This window comes from Gymnogyps californianus, chromosome 4 (assembly GCF_018139145.2).
Source record: "Gymnogyps californianus isolate 813 chromosome 4, ASM1813914v2, whole genome shotgun sequence".
In the NCBI taxonomy this organism is placed as follows: domain Eukaryota; kingdom Metazoa; phylum Chordata; class Aves; order Accipitriformes; family Cathartidae; genus Gymnogyps; species Gymnogyps californianus.
In genome coordinates, this window is record NC_059474.1 from 65,444,889 (window position 1) to 65,465,335 (window position 20,447).

The 20,447-nt window shown below is 40.5% G+C and overlaps 1 protein-coding gene across 1 annotated transcript in view; it reads left to right on the forward strand.

Moving 5' to 3' along the window:
• The first annotated feature begins 1,263 nt into the window (after positions 1-1,263).
• Positions 1,264-20,447, forward strand: part of PTPN13 (protein tyrosine phosphatase non-receptor type 13) — a 129,893-nt gene continuing 110,709 nt past the window's right edge. Inside the window, 1 exon segment of the mRNA XM_050895323.1 lies at positions 1,264-1,348. The gene's annotated coding sequence lies outside the window, so the exon portion shown is untranslated.

The window sequence follows — 20,447 nt, forward strand, 5'->3', positions numbered from 1 at the left end:
AAGCAACTGTTTCCACAAAAATGTTTGGTTGGTTTTTTTTTTTAAATAGAAATGATTCTTCTAGACTATCATTCTGAAAAAGTTCATTTTCACATAGCCTGAATTTGAGGCCACATCTGTGGTGACAGTATTCTTTGCAACTAAAAGTACTTTTCCTACCCTGTGACTATTTTCTTTCACAGTCTGTCTCCACAAAGGAGGGAGCTCGTGCAGAAACCCCGGAGGAACTCACCAGAGAAGCTCCAACCCCATGGCACAAGTGGTCAGTGGGTCCCCACAGTGGATCTCAACATTCAAAGTGGAAAAAGAAGCCTTATTTTAAAAAAACTTTTCATCTAGCCAAGTAGACTTTTCCTCACCACAATTTGTCTGACTGGCTAAAAACAATCGGCCATATTTGAAAACTTTGCCATTAAGGCTTTTGTTTGTATGTTTGCTTTGTGCAACCTTTTTTTTTTTTCCTTTTTTTCCCCCCGAACAATGTAGCAACGGTTTGGCCAGTGATGGGAAATGAAACGTCTGTTCATGGATGGCTCCCCTGCTGGCTTCCCCATCCCTTCAGTACCCTCAGGGATGGGTGACTGTACGAAAGGACACCGGAGTCCTGTAATAGAGAACCAAGACTGTCGGTTTAAGCGCTAAGGACTGGGAGCAGCTAGAAGTAAGATCATCCCCGAAAAAAACCGCCTTTAGGGCCAAGAATAGGTTGCCGTTATCAGTGCAGTAGTTTAGCCCCAAGAAAGTCAATTCTCAAGTTACCTTCGAGCTCCGGCCTGATGCTGAGGGCGGGAAGAGGCCGGGGCCGGGCGCTGAGGTAGAGGGCGGGGCCGGGCCTGTGTCAGCAGCTTCCCCGCCGCCTCGGGGGCGCGAGGGAGGGAGCGGCCGTCGGGGGCGGAGGGCGGCTGCGCGGCCGCCTCCCCGCGCTGCTGGCGGCCCTGAGGGGGCAGCGGCCGGCGGCGCGGAGCGGCGTGGAGCGGAGCGGGCAGCGGGAGGGCCGGGCTGGCGGGGCCGGGCCGCCGCGGTGGGTACCCGCGCCCGCTAGCCGGGTCGGAGGGGCGGCTGCTGGCGGCGGGCCGGCCGTGCACAGGGGGAGGGAGGGAAGGGGGGAGGGACCCGCGGGGCGGGGAGCGCCGCCGCTCCCGCCCTCTCCGCGCCGTGCGGGAGAGGGGCGCCGGGGCTGGCGGCCGGCGCGGGAGGAGATGCTGCTCCGGTCTGACGCTCTCCCCGCGCTTCCTTACAGGCGCCGACCACAGCTTTACGCGAGTGCTGCTGCGGGGGAGGGCGAAGCTCCGGACTCCTTGGCTTCATCACTGCCCTGCATGCGCGAACGACGTCTCTAGACCGGCCGGTAGGTCCGCGGCTCCCCGGGCCGCTCGTCCCTGCGCGCCGGGGAGCCCTTCGCGGCCACTCTGGAAGTGTGTGGCCTTGGAGGGGGGGCGGGCGGGCGGGCGTCTCGTGGCGTCCTCCCCCGAGGGGGGTCTCGCGGACGGACGACCGTTGGTGGCCGTTTAATCGCGTGGCCTTTCTGTCGCGGGGCGGTTTCGCTCCTCGCAGGGTGGCGAGGGTGCCGGCGGCGCCAGGTGCGCAGCAGCTCCCGCGGCGAGGGAGCAGGCTGTGGAGGGCAGGGAGGGCGACGGGCCGCCGCGCGTTTCGGGCCCCGTGGAGGTGTGCGGGCAGGGTGAAGTACCGGGCCCGCGCCTGTACGGTGCTAGCGCAGGGTGGCAGCCCTGGCCGCGGAGTGTGGGAGGAGGGAAAGAAAGGCTGCACAAAGCGCGGCGGGTGGTGTTGGTTCTCGCCGTGGACTTCCTGCCCGGGTCGTCTTTGGGGTTGAACTGGGCTTTCAGTAACAGCGGTACACGCGTGGGGGTTTGCGTCTGCCGGCGGCGAAGGGCTCTTTTTTGCTTACGCAAACCAAACAAAGCAAACCCCCGAGCTTCTTAGCAGAGAGAAACTTTTTGCCTTATTAACATTTTTGGAGGAACAGAAATGAAGTATAAATCTGTTGGCCGGTGATGAGAAATAGCGTAGGCTTCACTGGCTTTTTATCTCCTAGCAATCGACACCTCCGCAGACCGCAGGATAATCTCTCTCATATTCTAGATTGTGTCATTCTCTTTAAATTGCATGTTTAAAACAACAAAGGCAGTGACTTCATAGGGAACCGCCAGGAGCTGCTCTGTACCCCTCCTGTTTATTGGGGAAACATTTGGGAACCGGTTTGGTTTTGTAGGTGGGATCAGAAGTAAATGTAGGACATGAAAACTGTAAGGTTGGTTGCAGGTAATCTGTGTCTAGCCATCTTATTAAGGTGTGAGTTTTGGAGAAGGGAATATGAAAGTCTTTGCATGTGGAACTAGCTGGGGCAGTAACCGTGATCAGTTCGTGAAGCCTTTTCAGTGGGAAGAGAACATGTTTTATGAAACCGTACAGTGAAACTGGGTCAGAATATGCAGGGTTTCTCCTGGGGGCTGAACCTCATGTGAGAAAGTTGTCACTGAATACATATATTCCTAGGTGTCTTGACTCCCAGGTCATTCGTTTGGGCTCAGGCTAGTGAAGTGATGACATTTAATACCTAAAGTAATGACTCCAAAGCTGGACTGCTTTCTGTGTTCAAATTATGCATCAGGCCTCTGACTGATGCTCTGCCTGTGCAAGTCTGTCTTTGGATGACCAGAAATATGTTTTAAAGACGTTTCTGCAAAAGTTAGAATCAACCAGGATACAGATACAAATAGGAAAACAACTTAAATAGTTTGGTTATTGTGCAAGAAATACTGATGAGGAAAGAGTAAATCTAGTCTTAGAATCTTTTGGTAGTGCAGTTACAACAGAATTTGCTACCACTCCTAGTGCTATCAAACATACCTATCTGTTCAGCTTTCACGTTGGGCATATGTATTTCATTTCGAGTGTCTTTTTTTATCTGCCAACAAGTACGTCTTTCCATAAACAGTTTTTAAATGTAAGCAGTAATTTAAGGAAAGAAAAGAATGACAGCAAGAGATAGAAAAACCTACAGTCTAACTTTTTAAGATATTTTATTACTCGTTTTTAACCTAACAATCCTGTCTGATGACTGGAAAAGTACATAACAGATATTCCTCTCATAATGGGACTTTTTTTTCTTTTGCTGTTGCATGATAAAAAACCTGAACCTTCTGTAGATGAGAGTTTTTGTATTGATTTTTTTTTTCTATTCAGAGTGTGATTATTATTTTTTTGAAGTTAAAGGTGCAGTAAAAGTAAATACTTTTGAATATACCAGATGTAAAAGGAGACAGGCTGTATCACAGGGTATTGTTACAATGGCTTAATTTAAAAAAATCTCTTCATTCTGAGACTGTTGTTGAGTGGAGTTGCAGGCTACGAGAGCCACAGAGTTGAGGACACTTGAGTGGATGGAAGAGCATGCATGAAACAAGGAAGTATCTGTGGGAGAAGGATGGGCTGAATGTTAAGGGATAAGTGAGTGCACAGCACATATTTTCACCAGGATAACAGAGTATATGGAGAGAGTGGGATCCAGTAGTCTATTGACAGCTTCACAGGCCTTTGAAAGTAAAAATGGGCTGTGATATGGATGAGTGGTAAATAACCACTGTAACTGGTCATCTTGAGCCTGTGATAACTTGTGCATAGCATTGTCATTTTGGATGCCTCGAAGGGAAGTAGTGAAGAAGCCTAGGAAAGGGAGGAGATTGCATTCCTGCAGGTGGGAAGTTACCAAGGCGCAAGTGTTGCATTTATCTGTTCCGGTGGGAAGGAAGGTGTTGTGTTTCTTTGCTTTTTTTCCTTTATGGTGGGATTTTTTCCAGCCATGTGGTTCTTATAAATATAGAGTAAGTATCACAGTGAAGGACTGCAAGTTAAAATGCAGTCTTTTGTCAGTTTACTTTTTAAAGAGCACAGCAAAGCAAATATTTTCACTTTTACATGTAGAACAGAAATTATTTGGTACATAGCTATTTTCCTCCCAACCGAATGCAGGTATGAACAATAATAATTAGCAGTTGTATAGTACAATAAATCTTCAAAGTGCCTTCAAGTCTTAATCAGCAAACCTTAATAGCATGCTATTCCTGCAAGAAGGTAAGTAATTAGACAGATAAAATGAGACTGGGCAGACTCTTAAATGGAGTTTATTGTTGAAGTGCCAGTCAGTTGGACAAAGCTCTTCTTTATCACTGAAGTCTCTGAATACTGGTGTACATCAAATGGCTTCAAATATTTGTATGTTGAAATACATGACAATATGGCCCAGAGGGCCTGGTTAATATAGGCATCCTCTTGTTCCAAGTCCTTCACAGTTAAGGAGACCTTACACTCAAGAGTCTCTCTAGTGGTTGTTCCAGAGCACCTGTCAAGACTTATTAACTTGAACAAGAGTAAGGTCAGCTCTGTAAGGGGAATGATTTTCTTTTGAAGAGCTTTCCGGTTCGCTCACATGACAAGCCTAGAACCTTTAGTCCATTGATGATATTGGTAAAACTCAAAGTGATTTCGCCAGAAGTCTGTTAAACCTAAGAACATGTAAGTATTGATCTGGCTGCCGTATTTAGGACATTTGAGAGGGAGTGTTGGTTAGCAGCCCGATGCTCTGTCAGTCACCCTTTTTTTTTTTTTTTCTCTGCTTACAGAAAAACTGGCTGGAATTTTACTGTTCTAAAGTGGGCTAGTCAGTGAGACAAAGAGACTGAAAAGCAAGTCTTGGGGTAGTGTGTCATGGTGCAGAAAATATTTGTAAGCAGTTGCCCTAAGCTGTCGCTTACCATGGGACAAGCGTGGATAGAAAGCTATGAATACCAGAGTAAGTTAATGTTGTATGTCGCCAGTTAACTATTAATGAAATCTGTGCATCTGTAAAGAAGGGTGGAACTTCTGAAAGAAGTGTTTCCCAGCCCCACCTCCTCCTGAAGTGTAGAGAAGGAAGCTGGCATTTACAGATGGGAAGGGCAGAAGAAGACTCTCTGGTGCCGTTTTTATTTTGTCCAGGCTTCTCTTTCTCCTATGCCAGTTAAATACCTGGTGAGCAACTAGGCATATTCTTTGTGCATCATTATCTATTAAAATGCTTTCATAAAAGGCAATGAATTGAGTAGGCTGCCTTGGGACAATGATATGCCTTGTGAATTTGAAATCCAATTGCCAGGATAGAGATCTGCTCCAGTTAGCTTATGAAACTCTGTAGGAAGAATAGCAGAGGTGAGAAGGCTTTGTTCTCAGGGTTTCATCAGTTGTTCTTTATCTTCTATGTGTAAATTTAATATGCCACAGAAATGTCTGCAAGTAATATGTCAAGAATTAAAGGAGACCTAGTATTACAACTGCTGATTTTTGATTGCTGGTATTTATAGGGAATACTATAGTTTTGCAGGACGTTGAGTGTTATTAAGGATTTGTAGATGATAGGGTAACGTCAGATTTAGGACTAGGTATTGTGTCAGCTCATTGTTCCTGCTTCAAACAGTCTGTCATTAAGTTAGATGAGATGGGGCACTTGGAAAAGAGAGGGAAGCTTTATCTCCTATTTTGTAGCTAGAAGTAAAGCACGAGGAGAAGAATTGACTGACCTAAAAATGGTGAAAATTTAAATGCACAAGTTTCGAATTGAACACAAACCTCTTCATGAACTAATCCGATGCTGTTGAAAAACACATCACTTTTTTCAGTAGACTCTGAGATGAAAAGACTTTCAATTTCTGTGTGCTTCTACTTTGTCAGAGGAAGGACGTGGTTTTCTGGGGTGTTCTCCCAACTCTGGATAAAGAAATTGTTTGTTTGTTTCTTGAAAATTGTCTTAGTAAAGAACATTTGTCTGTATCTGTGGGAGAGATACGGGAGGGAACATCCTATAGAGCTTGCTGAAATTTTTGAAAGTGAATCTGAAAATGGTTTTCATCTGGTGTTGACATCTTCTCTAACAGTACTTGTATGTAATACAGGTACTTGGTTTCAGGCACATGTGCAGAGAGGTACCTCAGAAGTGGCATATCTGAAGTCTGTTTTATTTAGAAAAAAAAATCTTGAGCTGAAAGGCTACCTGGGTGACTTTTCTTGAACCATGCTGTTGCAGGGGATTTATATTTGTGCTGTAAGCTTGAAATTAATGCTGAGTTTAATAGGAAACACTCCTGTTTAACTCTCTTTCTCAAGTAAGAGAAGTTAAACAGAGGCTCTTTCCCATCAGACCTTTCCCTGAAATCCAATTTTGTTTGTTGCTATATAATTTGTTGAGGGGAGAAAGCTGTTAGATCATACAAATTCCTCATGTTTTGAAGGTAGAATGTGCTTTTCATCATAATGAATGCTAGACTCTTACTGGATAAATCAGTGAAAATACTAGGTTCTCCTGTGTTTCATATCCAGTACCGCAACAGCTGTAAAAGCTGTTTTGACTACATCTATATATGTATGTAGGTGCAGCTGATGTTCTCTAGCAGCCAGATGACAGTAGTCTTCCTAGTAGGTTCCAGGGTGTTCTTATTTGTTGGAATCTTACCAGCACTGCTGTGTGCTGTGTGAAACTAATGATACTAATTCATTGCAATAGCATAGTTATGCCAATGTATTAGAAATTGTTGCCTTCTCTGACTTCAGTGCTATTTCAGAATCGACATTGAGAGGCATAGAGTTGTTAATGTAAATAATATTTACAGTAAAGTTGTGTGCTTGGAGATGTAAGCTTCTCTGAGTCTCATGTCCGTTCTGTAGCCTGTCTTTATTTTTATTCATGTAATAGCTAGTGTTGTACTCAGGTAGTGGGCAGGCCCTCAAAACCTGTTACAGAAAAAAACCCAAGGAACTGAGTGCAAAGGCTTTCTAAGTTATTACTGAGTACAGACAGAACATGGCTTATCTCATTATCTCAAGGGTTATAGACACTCATTTGCAGCTCCCTGTTTGTGCAGGGGAATTGGTTCCCAGTGATTAATTTTATGTTTTGGATGAGGATTTTTCCCTTTTTAATGTTAATTTCTTTAGCATCTCAATACTGTGTGTAGATTGGCTACTGTATTTTCAGGTTTTCGTATAGACATGAGTGGCTACAAGGAGGGTATAAAAAACTCCAATAAACCTGTGACGCTGGTGGTTCCAGGGCTTTCTTAGGGTCAACGGGGAAAGGTTATGGGAATTGACTCGTAAAGCCCTGTCTGCTGCGCAGCAGGTATTCAGAGACCCTGTAGGACATTGCTGTTGAAATATTAACTACAAAATTTCAAACTTTTAACACCAAATAAAGTTGCTTACATGTGTTCCATCTTTCTTGATGGGGCTGTTGACTTTCTCCTAACTGCTTCTATATATTGCAATTTTAAAAGATTAAGTGGACTGAAGAGGGGGCTAAATTAGAGTTTGAAACTTAAACTGTTAGAAATAGTTGTGCTTCCTAGCAAAGTCATGTCTGGTTTAAATGATGAAAGATTTGGACTTGCATATTGCCTTAAGTAATAGAGGTGTGAAAAAATGGAGTATTTAGATTTTTATCCATGTCATATGTAGATAGTTAAACTTTATATAAATTTTCTACCTAGTTTGCTCATTAGAGTATCAGTACTGTAAAAAATATTGCTGCTTCTTCTCTTGTCACAATTCATCAAGTGCAGCAGTATATTATTACTGATTTTACCCATTTCTCTCTTCACATAATTTAGTGTTTCAGCAAAGAGAAAAGTTAGAGAAGGGAAAGGGAGTGGACGTTTTGCCTTCTAGTATCTTTACTGTAAAGTCAGTAAACGGAAAATCCCTTCCTAGTGCTTAGGATTATGGTCAGTGAAATAATAGCTCGCTTTTCCCAAGTCAATGCAAAGCTGTATTTGCCTTCAATGAATTAACTTGGGAGTTTGAATCCCAGGCAAGCAAACGGTCAATACAGTACAATTGCTACTTTTATTCTTTACTTTTTAATGTCAGTGAGTAACAGCACACGTGTTACTTTGAGAGACATCTCTATAGTATACGTAACTGACTGGACAATTGTGTGGTTAGGTTTATGTAGAGTTATCCCTCCAGCAGCCTGATTAAAGACTATATGTAACTTCCTTAAATGGTATGTTTCAACAGGTGATAAATACTATTTTCTCCTTCAGAGGTTTTGTTATGGTATTTCTTTCAAGTGCCTTAGTATGTTTTAACAATTTTTCAATGATTGAGGTGCACTTTTTGTTTGTTTGTTCTTCTGAAGCCAGTTTGCTTTCCTCTTCTGTAAGTCTCAAAATTGGACTTCTTCACATTAATTTGACGTATAGGAAGTAAGGGAGTACTGCCTGTATGCATGTATTAATCAGAGATTTCTTTGTCAATGAGCTCTCTCTGCACTTTTCAGTAAAGGATTTATCATCTCAGGTTTTTAGAAGGAAAGAGATTCTGTCCAGCCTTCATAGACTCTGTCTTTTAGAGTTCTTGTATATCTTCAGTCATCTTTTCTCTGTTCTTAGACTAGTGCCCTGCACTTGAAGGCATTTCCTCTTAACCATTTGAAGGAGAGCTTCAGAAGCGCTTGCAGAAGTCAGGTTATTGATTAACATTAGAAATCTGTACAAGGAGTAGCAGCAAAAAATGATAACACATCTAATGAATCCACTGAAATATTAAAGGAAATTGTTGCAATCTAGGGAAAATTATGTTTTTCATGATATTTTTCCATAAAAGTAACTTTGACATTTGTGCACGCTGGTGTTTGGCATCTGAACTGATATACCCTGAAGAGTTGAATCTCCCTGCTAACTTCACTGGAAATTTGAGTAGGATGCGAGTGGAATACAAATGCTGTTGACATCTTTATTGATATGTAACATTACAATAGACAATGCAGTATATATCTGTATGTCGGTAAGTTACGAAAAAGTGTTCTCTCACAGGAATAACAGTTGTGAAATGTTAAATGGCTTATATCTGAAAAAGGAAGAAATTATTTAACAAGCTAGCTAGAATATACCTGTACAGCACCTGGAAGACTTTGACCTAGAAGGCCTAGCTTGTGAAAACAGCATTAGAAAAACAGTATTTTTTTGGCAGTGCACACAGTTTAAAAAAGGGAGGTGGGGAAAAGAAGGAAGGGGGGGGGGGGGGAAGAAAAAAAGGATGGGCTCATTCAAGGTGTGCTGGGGTACCTTCAGTTCCCTCTAGTCCAGGTTTATGGGCCTTACCAGAATGTCCCTATCATCTCATGTGCCGGTGGTGGAGGCTTCTGTGAGCTGGGGTTTCTCCCTGTGTTGTGGTTTAACCCCAGTCAGCAACTAAGTACCATGCAGCCGCTTCCCCCTCCCAGTGGGGTAAGGAGGAGGAAAGAGGGGAAAAAAAGTAACACTTGTGGGTTGAGATAAGAACAGTTTAATAACTAAAGTAAAATATAATACTAACAATAGTAATAATGAAATATATTAATAATAATAGTAATGAAAAGGAATACAACAAAAAAGGAAGGGGGGGAAGGAAAAAAAAAAACAGTGATGCACAATGCAATTGCTCACCACCCGCTGACCGATGCCCAGTTAGTTCCCGAGCTGCGATCCGCGCCGCTCGGCCAACTGCCCCCTGTTTATATGCTGGGCATGACGTTCCATGGTATGGAATACCCCTTTGGCTAGTTCAGGTCAGCTGCCCAGGCTATGCTCTCTCCCAGCTTCTTGCACACCTGCTTGCTGGCAGAGCATGGGAGACTGAAAAGTCCTTGGCTTAAGATAAGCACTACTTAGCAACAACTAAAACATCAGAGTGTTATCAACATCATTCTCACACTAAATTCAAAACACAGCACTGTACCAGCTACTAAAAAGAAAGTTAACTCTGTCCCAGCCAAAACCAGGACACCCTGATAAAGGTTGGGATGAGTTTTCAGACCTTCGAACTTGCAAGTACTTTTGGGTCTCCCAGCTTAGTGGTCATGTTTAAGGCCTTCAAGGGTTAATAATTATCTGATGTGTGGTGTGGTTTTTTCATTTGTTTGGGTTTTGGGGGGTTTTTTTAGGGTTTTTTAGAACTGTAGGTCCTCGTCCCTTTTTATTTGTAAGGTTGTTCAAACTCCAGAAGTCAGAAATTTGCCTCGGAAGTGCGCTATAATGATCCATTTAATAAGAATTGCAAGAAATAGACACAGTAAGTTTTTGAGGAAACCCCAAAACATTAGACATATGTTTCCTGCAAGAGGTTTCTTCTGATGCTATTTATCTGGCAAATGTACATGCTTAGTGAAACAAGCTAATTCCCATGAACCTTAAATTTTGAACAGCTTAATTTTTCAGTGTGCCCTGTCTTTGCAATCCCTTGAATGACCTTAATAAAGAATTTAACGATTATCTGATTATAAAGATTTGCGAGCTGGCAGTGATGAGAGTTTGTTTCATCAGCTATATAGACTCATTTATTGAGTGGCTTTGCAGTTAGGTTATCACATGTGTGGAACAGCCAAATCAGCCTGGAGCTTTAAGTGCATGGGCTAATGTGTAGAACTGAATTACTGAAATAGCTTTGCAAAGCTCCTTTATGTCAAATTAAAATGTGTGTGCTCACGGTGATTGTTACAAGACTGGTGTTTCAGAAGAGTGTGATACATTGTAAAAATTAACTCTGATTTTTTTTTCTCTTGTTTGTTTTCAGTAGTTTTTGATACCATTGTATCACAGGAGCACTAGCGTTTGCTTTAATCTATTGGCAAAAGTTCCAGCAAGAGCAGTTTTCTCCCTTTTTCCTTGCTCCCTGGTACAGTTCTATCCTCTATGAATTTGAGGAATATGGTATGTAACGGAAGAAAACCTTAAGCCTACTTTTTGTCGTTTTGTCACAAAACACTAAGGAAAAACCTAAAAAGGTTTTTACTATAATTTTGTAATTTTATTTGCATGCATTGTCTTCAGAATAGAAAATATTTTGTATGCTGGAAGATCGTTTGGATCTGTCAGTTACTGTGGTGGTAGTCAACACCGCAAAGGTTGGTGGAAGAAAACATTTTCTGTTATTTTCGGTAGCTGCAAACATTTACTGCTGAGTGGCATGGTCAGGTGACCATGAGAGATTATGGGGTCCTTCAAGACCCTTAACATGTTCTTCTCTAGTGAAATTTGAGAAGATAGGTTACTGTCTTCACAGCAAACAAAAGAAAATACTCTTTCTGAACTGCTTAACTACAGATGTGTTACTGGAACAAAATGTCATGTGGAGTAAAAGCGTAAATGTGATCAGAAAGGGATTAGAGAAATTAACAGAACAGAAACCATTAGTGACTATTAGATTTGACTATGCAGCTCTAACCTTTAGCTCAGGAACTCAATAAATTGGTGATTGCCAGGGAAGGGTGATGGGAGAGGTGGTCTGATCCAGTATAGTACTTCTTGTATTGAATATTGCTCAGGCTTCTAAATACCAAAAGAAATAGGAAGCTCCTCCAAACTGAAAACTTCTTTAACCTTTTTTAAAAAAAAGCTTAATAAGAAGTCTTCTGTGATCTGCCTTTGAAGCTTGTGTGTGTCCACATGGGCTGACTTGTTGTTCAGAGAAGAACCCTAGGAATCGAAGGAATCCAAACACTGGGAATTGCCGTGCTGTCCATGAAAGTCTGCGTTACAGCAACATGTTGGTTGCAGTTAGCTCAGTGCTCTGGATTAGAGGCATCAGCAGTGGTCATGGCTGTACCTGAAAGATGGGAGAAGTTTCCACCTAGCTGAAGAAAAGTAAACAGGACATTGAGCTGTCTGGTTCAAGCTGCAGTTCCTTGCTTGTTTTTTCATCCTTTCTGTCATGGAATCCTTATTCCCTTTATTTCAAACCCCTTAAGGAGGGATTAAACAATGGATGGTCAAGTAATCAAGGGAGTTAATTTTCACGCAAACAACTATAGAGTAAAAATAGTTGCTCAGGAGGAGAGGACAAAAAGACAGGAACACCTTGGTGATATCACAAAGTTTTGGTTGCAGTATTAGTTGTTGTTAAAGACGAAAGTGAAAATATACTACTTGATGAAATAATAAAATAGATTATATAAAGTGTCATTTTAAATGGTATCACATGACAAGCACAACAAAAAACAACTTGTGGAGACATAAATAGTTCGATTTCTTTTACGGATGAGAAACGTGTTACTTAAGAACTGAAGGGCATTTTGCAATGATAAAAGGCATTCTTTTTGTTCTTGCTTGCCTCAACATCAGATTCTTGTTCTCTGTTGATACTAGTATGTGTGCTGTTTTGCTGTGTGTGCTCTTTGGTCCTGCATGCTGAAATAAGCACAGAAGAGTCAAAAAGAGTGTTTTTCAGTGCAAACCCTTTAGTTTTGTGATACTGTCAGACACTGATGGAATTTGTATCTTTCAGTACTGAGTATTAAAGAGCAGAATAGAATCAGCAAATTGCATTTAACGTGGTATGTGGAAATTTCCCTGGTGGTTGTACAGTGCAGAATATAGTTTGCAATATTACGGAAAATATTTTTGTGCTTGACATTAACTGAACTCTTTGATATATGCATTAATTCTCACTGATTCGGTCTCGCCCATTTCCTTTGCCTTGAGAATATTAAAGAACTGAAGATCACAGAATTTAACTTTTCACCGTAATACGAACTGCTGGTTGGGAAGTCTGCTGATGATGCAAAATCTGTTTGTTCTGCTTCCCTCTTCAGTGGTTTTGGAGAAGTGGAAGAGAAACTATTGCCTGTCTAGACTTTAATAATTTATATATAAATTTACTTTTTATGTAGACAACATTCGTTTCAAGGCTTATGATGTATTTTCAATGATAGGCTATAAATGCCAGTTAAAAAAAAAAACCAACCACCAAACAACACAACTGTTATGCCAAGAAGTAATATGCATCTAATAAGAGCGATTGCTTTTTACAATAGTTTTGGAACCTTGAGGTATACTGTCTTTAAACTGTTTTCAAAGAATTTGTGGAACTCAGATTTTTCTGTGTGACGAAAGCTCTAATTAGTGACCAGCAGGCTCTTTGATGTAGAGCAACTGTAAATTGTGTGTGACTTCTGGGTGGGGAAAGTTTGGATTTCCTTCTCCTTCCTTTCCCCCCCCCATCTGTCAGTTGGAGAAACTGAGGGGTTTTTTATTGCCCATTTGTAGACTGTTAGTGTAAAATAAAGGGCAAAGTCTTACAGCCACTTTTACAGAAGTCTGACTATTGTGGAACATCATCACTAAAAAATTGGAGAGATCGCTCATCACCGTGGTAAAAGACGAAGGCTAGGTTAGTGCCAGCTATCTTCAGTTAATTTTTTTGCCAAAACTCAAAATTTTAATCTGTAAATCTGTACCTTTTAAAATGCAGCCTGTGAATGGTTCTGTGCATTTATTTCCCCCTAAATGACTGGGATAATATTCAGCTTCTAGGTAAGTGGTTGAAAAATGGTGAGTAGTGTATACCAAATCATAAAAATACTTAATTATTTGAGGAAAAAGTATTTTTTTTCTGTAATTGATTAGTAATGGTCCACAGGATGCCGTAGGTTTGCCAGCAAGACTTGGCATCTATAATGATTTTTTAATTTATTTTTCTTATGTGAAAGTCTTTGATGCCCCTAACTGCTACTTTGTAAGTTGGGTATTTCTTCCTTGGCTAAAACAGTATGTGTATGCTTTTGTGCAAGCACACTTTCTTTCTGCTCTTCTCTCTCTAGTGTCTGATGAAATCTTGGTTCCGGTTTCTGTGCTTCTGCAACAGTGAGGAATCTATGGATTATTTCTCCCACTATGGACTGAGAAGATATTACATTGTCCTGTCCTTGAGATTCAGATCTCGAGATACTAAAATTTTGTTCCTTACCTCCCTGGTTTTTTTTCTCCTTGCCTCCTTTCATTAATATCAAATCAGGTATTTCTATAAGTGGTGAACCCTTGATGCTTCTCACTGATTATCTAGTACTACTCTTTCTCAGGTATGTGTATGCAGCTTGAGGTAAACCAACACAACTGGTCCAGTTTGATAAACTATCATTTAAATTCAGTATTTTTGAGGCAAAGTTTATAGGGAATGCATGGTAGCGAGACAACCTGTATCAAAATTGAAAATGTTTTGAAACTATTGATAAAACATTATAAAGTTTTGAAATCTGTTTAAGACTACTGCCCAAGTGCTTTTTTAAAGCCTTACATTTATGAATTTTCTATGTGCTGTATCAGTGAATAATCCCTTTCACTTCTTTTCCAAAGTGTTTACTTAGCAATGACAGATGGGAATAGGACATCAGTCCATCTTTTTTCTCACACAGAACTTTGAAATTTTTTTCCTAAAAGCAGCACTTTCTATTAGAAGTTTGTGCCATTTATATACTGAAATTGCAAATAATATTTTTTTATAACATACCCTTTTTTTTAAGTTTGCAAGACTAAAATTGAAATACTATATTCAGGACTGGAAGAAAATTTGGATTGTTGTAAAAGTTCTAGCCATGCATGGAAAAGATGAAAGTCGGTATGTTGTATACAGACCATATTGTATAAGACTTGAGCTCTTAGGTTTTGGAGGGATGAAAATTTTTTTGTGTCAATGTGGTGCTTCTGTTTATTTTAGGTGGTTCTAGTTAGTGTTTTCTTGGGTCTCCATGAAATAAGAGTTACGAGGTTAAGCTGCTGTACATGGAATTGTCAAGTTGGTTGAGAAGGCAGCAAAATTTAATGCATTCTTTAACTGGTCTAACTCCCTGTGGTCCATCTGCATCAATAAAAGATTCAAGCGCTGTTACATTATCCTTCTATTCTCCTTTCACTTAATCCCTCACTAGGGCAGTGGGTTCAGAGGTTAATACGACCTTCTGCTTGGTTCCATTCCAATACAGCAAGTATAATTTGTACATGGGCGTTATCTGCATATGTCCTCAGTCTGACTAGCTCTCCAGTATTGTTCATAGGAATGTTCTTAAAAGAAAAGAAAGATGATGCTGTGACTCGCTTTCTTCTCACTGTTTCTAGGTCCATAGAGGAAAAGTTTCTGCTAGTTTGTCCTTGTTTGCAGCCAAGGGTGTAATATGGCTCTTTGTCCTGTAACTCTACTAATATGAATGTATTTATCATCCAGACAAAGCAAAACTTCCCTGAACTCTGTTTTTTGGCGACAGCGGGCTTGGCATTGTGTCATGGGAGGAGGTGCTGCTATCTTGTTTTTCCTGCTTTTTTGGCAATGCCATCTTCTGTAGCTTGTTCTGTCCTGTAATCTCTCCAAGTACCAAAATATTATGGAGTGCAGATAATGATCAGATAGAGTCTTTGTCCATTCTGTCTGTGAAGCTAAATCAAATCTGTTATATCATGGACTATCTCTCTGTTTTTACTATAGATCAGGCAGTCTGTTTTGTGTGGAAGGTGTAGTAAAGAGTTCTACAAATCACCCTTGCAGATTTTTCATGTTGCTATCAAATGATGCTGAGGCTTATGTTCTTTGTGGTGAGGGTCCTTTTTAAACTTTAAATCCCATTCACTTTCTTGGCTCAGAAACCGTAAGCTTGGTAAGGATTTGAAGCTGGGCAGCAATAACAGGTAGGTGAATCTCTTGTGAAAGAGAAATGGCATGATTTCCCATCTAAGAGGAAAAGAACTAATAATCACATCACCTTTGAGGGCAGTTAAGACATGGAGAATATCATGGCTGTAGGACTGAATAAATTATGCGTAGCCACTGGATTTAAGATGAATCATAAATAGGGTGTGTGTTAGAAATTTGTTCAAGGGGCAGTATAGTCAATTTAACAATTGTTAACTTGTAAACAGCATACTGAATCACGCAGTATATAATTATATATTTTTCTGAAGTGCGGTGAACAGAGTGACAGGCTGAGGGACTCTAGTTAACCAGTCAGGTTCTGATTAACTTGTATAATTTTGGTACAAAGCCATATGTGCTGTGTCAACTCATGTTTTGGAGCAAGATTGTGATTTCCTAACCAAGGCCTTCCAAGTCTTCAAGTGGCTTTGTCTACTAATTAATCTGGAGCTAAAACCTCCTAATTGCAGGATTTAAACTAGACGCTATAAGCTGCTTGGGAAGGTTTTGGCCTCCATAAAGAGCTCATTTAAAAACCAAGCATCCACGACCAAAAAACTTCATGTTTTGTGTGGAATCTTTCAACTGATAGGTATCTGGAGACATGCTGCTAAATTAGTTGGTGATAGTTGTCACATGGACTGTACTCTTCTCAATACTTGGTCTATACTCTTCTCAATACTTGGTCTATACCACATCTACAGAGTTGAGTGGAGCAGATGGGCAAACAGTAGGTAAATCTTGATATATGTTATCAGTTGCAGGTTACGGATCAACTATGGGTGGTTGGATAAAGAAAGTCTGCCTTTAAAAACACAGTATTTATTCAATGCCTGCAAGATGGTGGTGAGTAATGTGCTTAGAAACCCTGCTAAGGATAGATTTAAGAGAGAACCTAAACATCTTGAGAGCTTGAGAAATATTGGAGTATGGAAACACCACCAGCAGATGATTGAGAATTTTGGGAAATCCTGTAATGAACCAGTAGGGAATAATATCCTTCCTATAAAGCTTGTCTTCCTTTTTCTGGGCAATGGGTCTGTTTCACAGCATGAAAGTATACGCTGCATGTTTTCTGCTCCCTCTCAGATATTTATGTGGCCTGCAAGTTTGTTACTGATTGGGAGTGTGTATGCAGAGAATATGTACAACTTTAGTCTTAAATTAATTTCTATATGCCTGAGTATGGAAGGAAGTGCAGAAAGAAGGGATCTGCACTCTGAGAGGACAAATGATCACCATAGTTGTCACGGATTCTGTGCTTGGGACAAGCAGATGTTAGGCAGAAGAAGGAATCTCCATGTCTGCACTGTGTGCATCTAACTCAGAGCTCAATTATCTTCTATATTATCCAGTTGGGTTTTTTTTCATTATTGGTTTCAGTGAATACTGTTTAATATAGTTCATGTCTGGACCTTATTAGTAGCTCACCTAAATTACTTTACATTGACAGATTCTCAGTTACTGGGTGAGAAAATGAGATGTATCCTGTTCAAGGACAACATTAATGAATTTCCAACAGTCTGCTCCTCAGCTCAGCATCACTTCAGGAAGGGGAAACATCTTTCATATCACTTGAACAGCAGCTGAGTGCTTTCAACACGTAGCAGTTAAATTGGTTACTTTTTCTCTGGGAAGTTAGTCGCTTATGGAGAGAAGTAGTGAAGTCTCTTATGAGGACAGGTGTATACACAGATGATGAATGCCATTGAAATGCTTCTCAGGAAATGGTTCTACCCTTTAAGACTTGTTAGCACTGCACTTGCAGTACCATGCTTGTAGAATGAAGAGCTGGTTTCTGGACAGATGGAGGTCTGTTATCACAGTTGCAGCCCATCTGCTGGTATCAAATCTGTTTTTACAAATGCTTACAGAATCTTACTTTAAATCTGCCTTGGCCAAAACCTTTAATAGGCTTTAGAGAGCCTCTAACAAGGCTTTCAGGTAGTTGATGTTGACTTCTCGAAATAGATCAGTGTTCCTGCCCCTTTACAACTCCATTTGTCCTTCAGGGTTTTTTTTCCTGTCCTGCAGCAGAAACTTAAAACAAAAGTGAATTGTTTGGTGTATATGAAGTATACACATGCAGACAAATGCACATATACATTTTATATAGATAGATGGTAACTTAATACATGCATATTTACATGCACACATATATGTGTGGGGACATGCACCCTCTTTCTCACATGGGTGTGCACTATAAAAAGCACATCCTTCCTGAAGGCTGACGTAAAGTTCAGAGAGCCAGGTATGTAATCTCACTTGCCAGTGCTTCTCATTTCCTTAGAATCAGTCTGCCTTCATTTGAGGAGAATGTTATGAGGCAGCAGCTTATCATTTGTTGTCTTTCTAATTGCTCTGTGTAGGAACAGTTGTTCCATGGACACGTCAAATCCAGCCAGCTGCTTGTTCACATCTCTGCTGTTGCCTCGGATTGTACATGTTTCCTGATTGGGTCTCAGTATGAGAATGGGGTATCATCAGATATCTCTGTTTTGAAGAGGTAGTTCACTTGAAGTTGGTTCTTACTTGGAAGTGTATGAAGTTGGTTTATAAAGTTAGTCACTGATTCCCCCTGCTTAAAATTTCTTTAGCATAAATCTTTGTACAGATTTTCGCACCTAGCAGGAGGACAATATATCATAGACCTTTTAAATTGTATTTTGGGACATATAAAAAGTATAAATCTTGTGCCTTGTACTACCATGTCTAAGTAGAGAAAGGCTCTCTGAAAGCAAAATTACTTTTTTCTTTACGCTACAGAAGAGTGAAGAAAATGCAGTGCTCTTTGAATAAGACTTGATATTTGCTACTGCACTTGAATTAGTGTTTTCTTCAACTTACAGATAAGTAGAGCAAGGATCTCTCAGCTTATGCCTTGGTCCTGAAGACGCAGCTCTTCTTGTGTATACACTTCTTGACAGCTGAAATGTAGGCCTCTGTTCCGTCTTGTCTGTTTTTCAGGGTAGAAATTCAGACTTTCACAATAAGAATTAGTCATCACTTGTGTGAGTAATAGTTTTACTCCCAGACAGGTGAGTTCACAGATGAGATATCCATGGTGTCATCTAGCTGCAGACCTCATAATGTTCTGTTCCTTATGCCATATCTCCCTTCTTTTTTTTTTTTTCTCCTCCCCCAGAAATGAACCAAAAAAATCATAACTGTCTGGGCAGGCAGCACACTTTTTTTTTTTTTTTTCCCCTGCTGCAAGTCCTGGGATTCTGTGATGTTGCCTGTGTTGTACAGCATATGCAGGCGCTTAAAGAAGTCTGAATTTCCAAGGAGTTGGGAATATTACTGTCTTGAGCACCAAAGACTGAAGAAATGGTGCAAGATAGACCCTCCAGATGGATAGTGCCCTCAGGCATCCTAAAGTTTGAGAACGTGATCACTTCTTCCTCCAGCTGTAGGGCTGCTTCAGAATTGTTCCTGACAGTTACCAGGAACTAAAACATCAGTCAGGGTTGTGGCTGAGGAGAGTGTTGTTATTCAGGAGATGGTCCATCTCCATCAGTAATTGTTTGGACTCTCATCAGCTGTTTTCACCAAGAGTCATAAGCAGAAAAAATGTGAGCGAGGATGTAGATCAACTTAGGGCATTGGGTAAGAAAGCCATTGGACTATTTGTAGCAACTGATTAGCTGAAGAGAATACTTGCTAGGTGGTAACTTTTAAATTGGTTGGTTTGGGTTTTTTTTGTTTTTGTTTTTCATTTTCATAGCAAAAAAAAATACGTACACGTGCAGTTTAGTAGAAATATTGGTAGGTGGGGTGATCCGTGTGGGAGTTCATTAGCTCTCATATTGAGCTAAATTGTGTACTTAAAAAAATCCTTGTGTTGTAGTAGTGCAGCTTCTTTGCCTGTATACACCTAAGGCAAAGCAGTGCTGGAGGAATCAGATGCAGATAGATGTCATTTTCAAACTTGTTCTGTTACTTGGCCAGTTTTTCTTCTGTTGTTGAATATTGTTTCCTTCCCAGGCAGGACGTATGAAGTAGCTGTTAGTATGAACTGTCCTCTGGATACTAGAGATCTGTTGTGGTTGAGTACACAAGTTATGCTCCCTACTAGCAGATCGCTTTCTTGTCGTGAGTATGCAAGGGTGCTGCTTTCAAACTAAAAACACAACAAATTGTTTCTGAAACTGGTACATTTCTCATATGACTACCCTACATTAGATTGTTCTAACTATGGAGAAGCTGTTTTGGTGCCCTAGTAAAGTATCTCTTCTGCTAATTTCTTTTTCAAAAATGTCTGGTAGTCAAACATATGAGGCTGACAAAGATTTTTTTGCTCACATCCACCCTTTTCCCACAGGGGGAAGAAATCTAAAAAACAAAGTGAACCCCGCAGTTCACCCACCATAACAACAGCAAAAGCCATTTTTTTGAAGGATTGGATGTGAATGTATGGGATTAAAATCTGGTTTTGAAATAATGTATGGTGGAATCAGTCTTTATACTTATTAAGAGTATGTTGACTTTAACAGTGATTTACAAATGTACTACCATCCTAACACTTTTCTTTATTACTAAGGTTGGTGGGTATTAAAAATGATTTTTCCCCAATATTTTAGCACATTAACATCAAGATATTTCTACACTTATCCGAAAGTCAGCAATTTTCTGAATTAAAAAAAAAAAAAAAAGCTGTAAAGCTTCCTGAAGTTGACTTTCTCTTTCTAATGCCGCATCCAAGAAATTTGAGGACTCTTACTCTCTTGGCTTATTGTGCTTAGCTTCTTGCTGATCCAGTTGTGCTGCCTTCCTTTACGCTGGTTATTACATTGCTGCAAAGGGCTGTTGTACTGAGAAGAGGCATTTATAAAGCAAGGTATCATTTCATGTTACTGAGACTGGAAGGATTAATATCTAACAGAATCTGAACCCTTCAGTACTAGAAAATTTTATCTCATGTAGTAAAATTCCTATCACTTCATTACCACAGGAGAGACCTT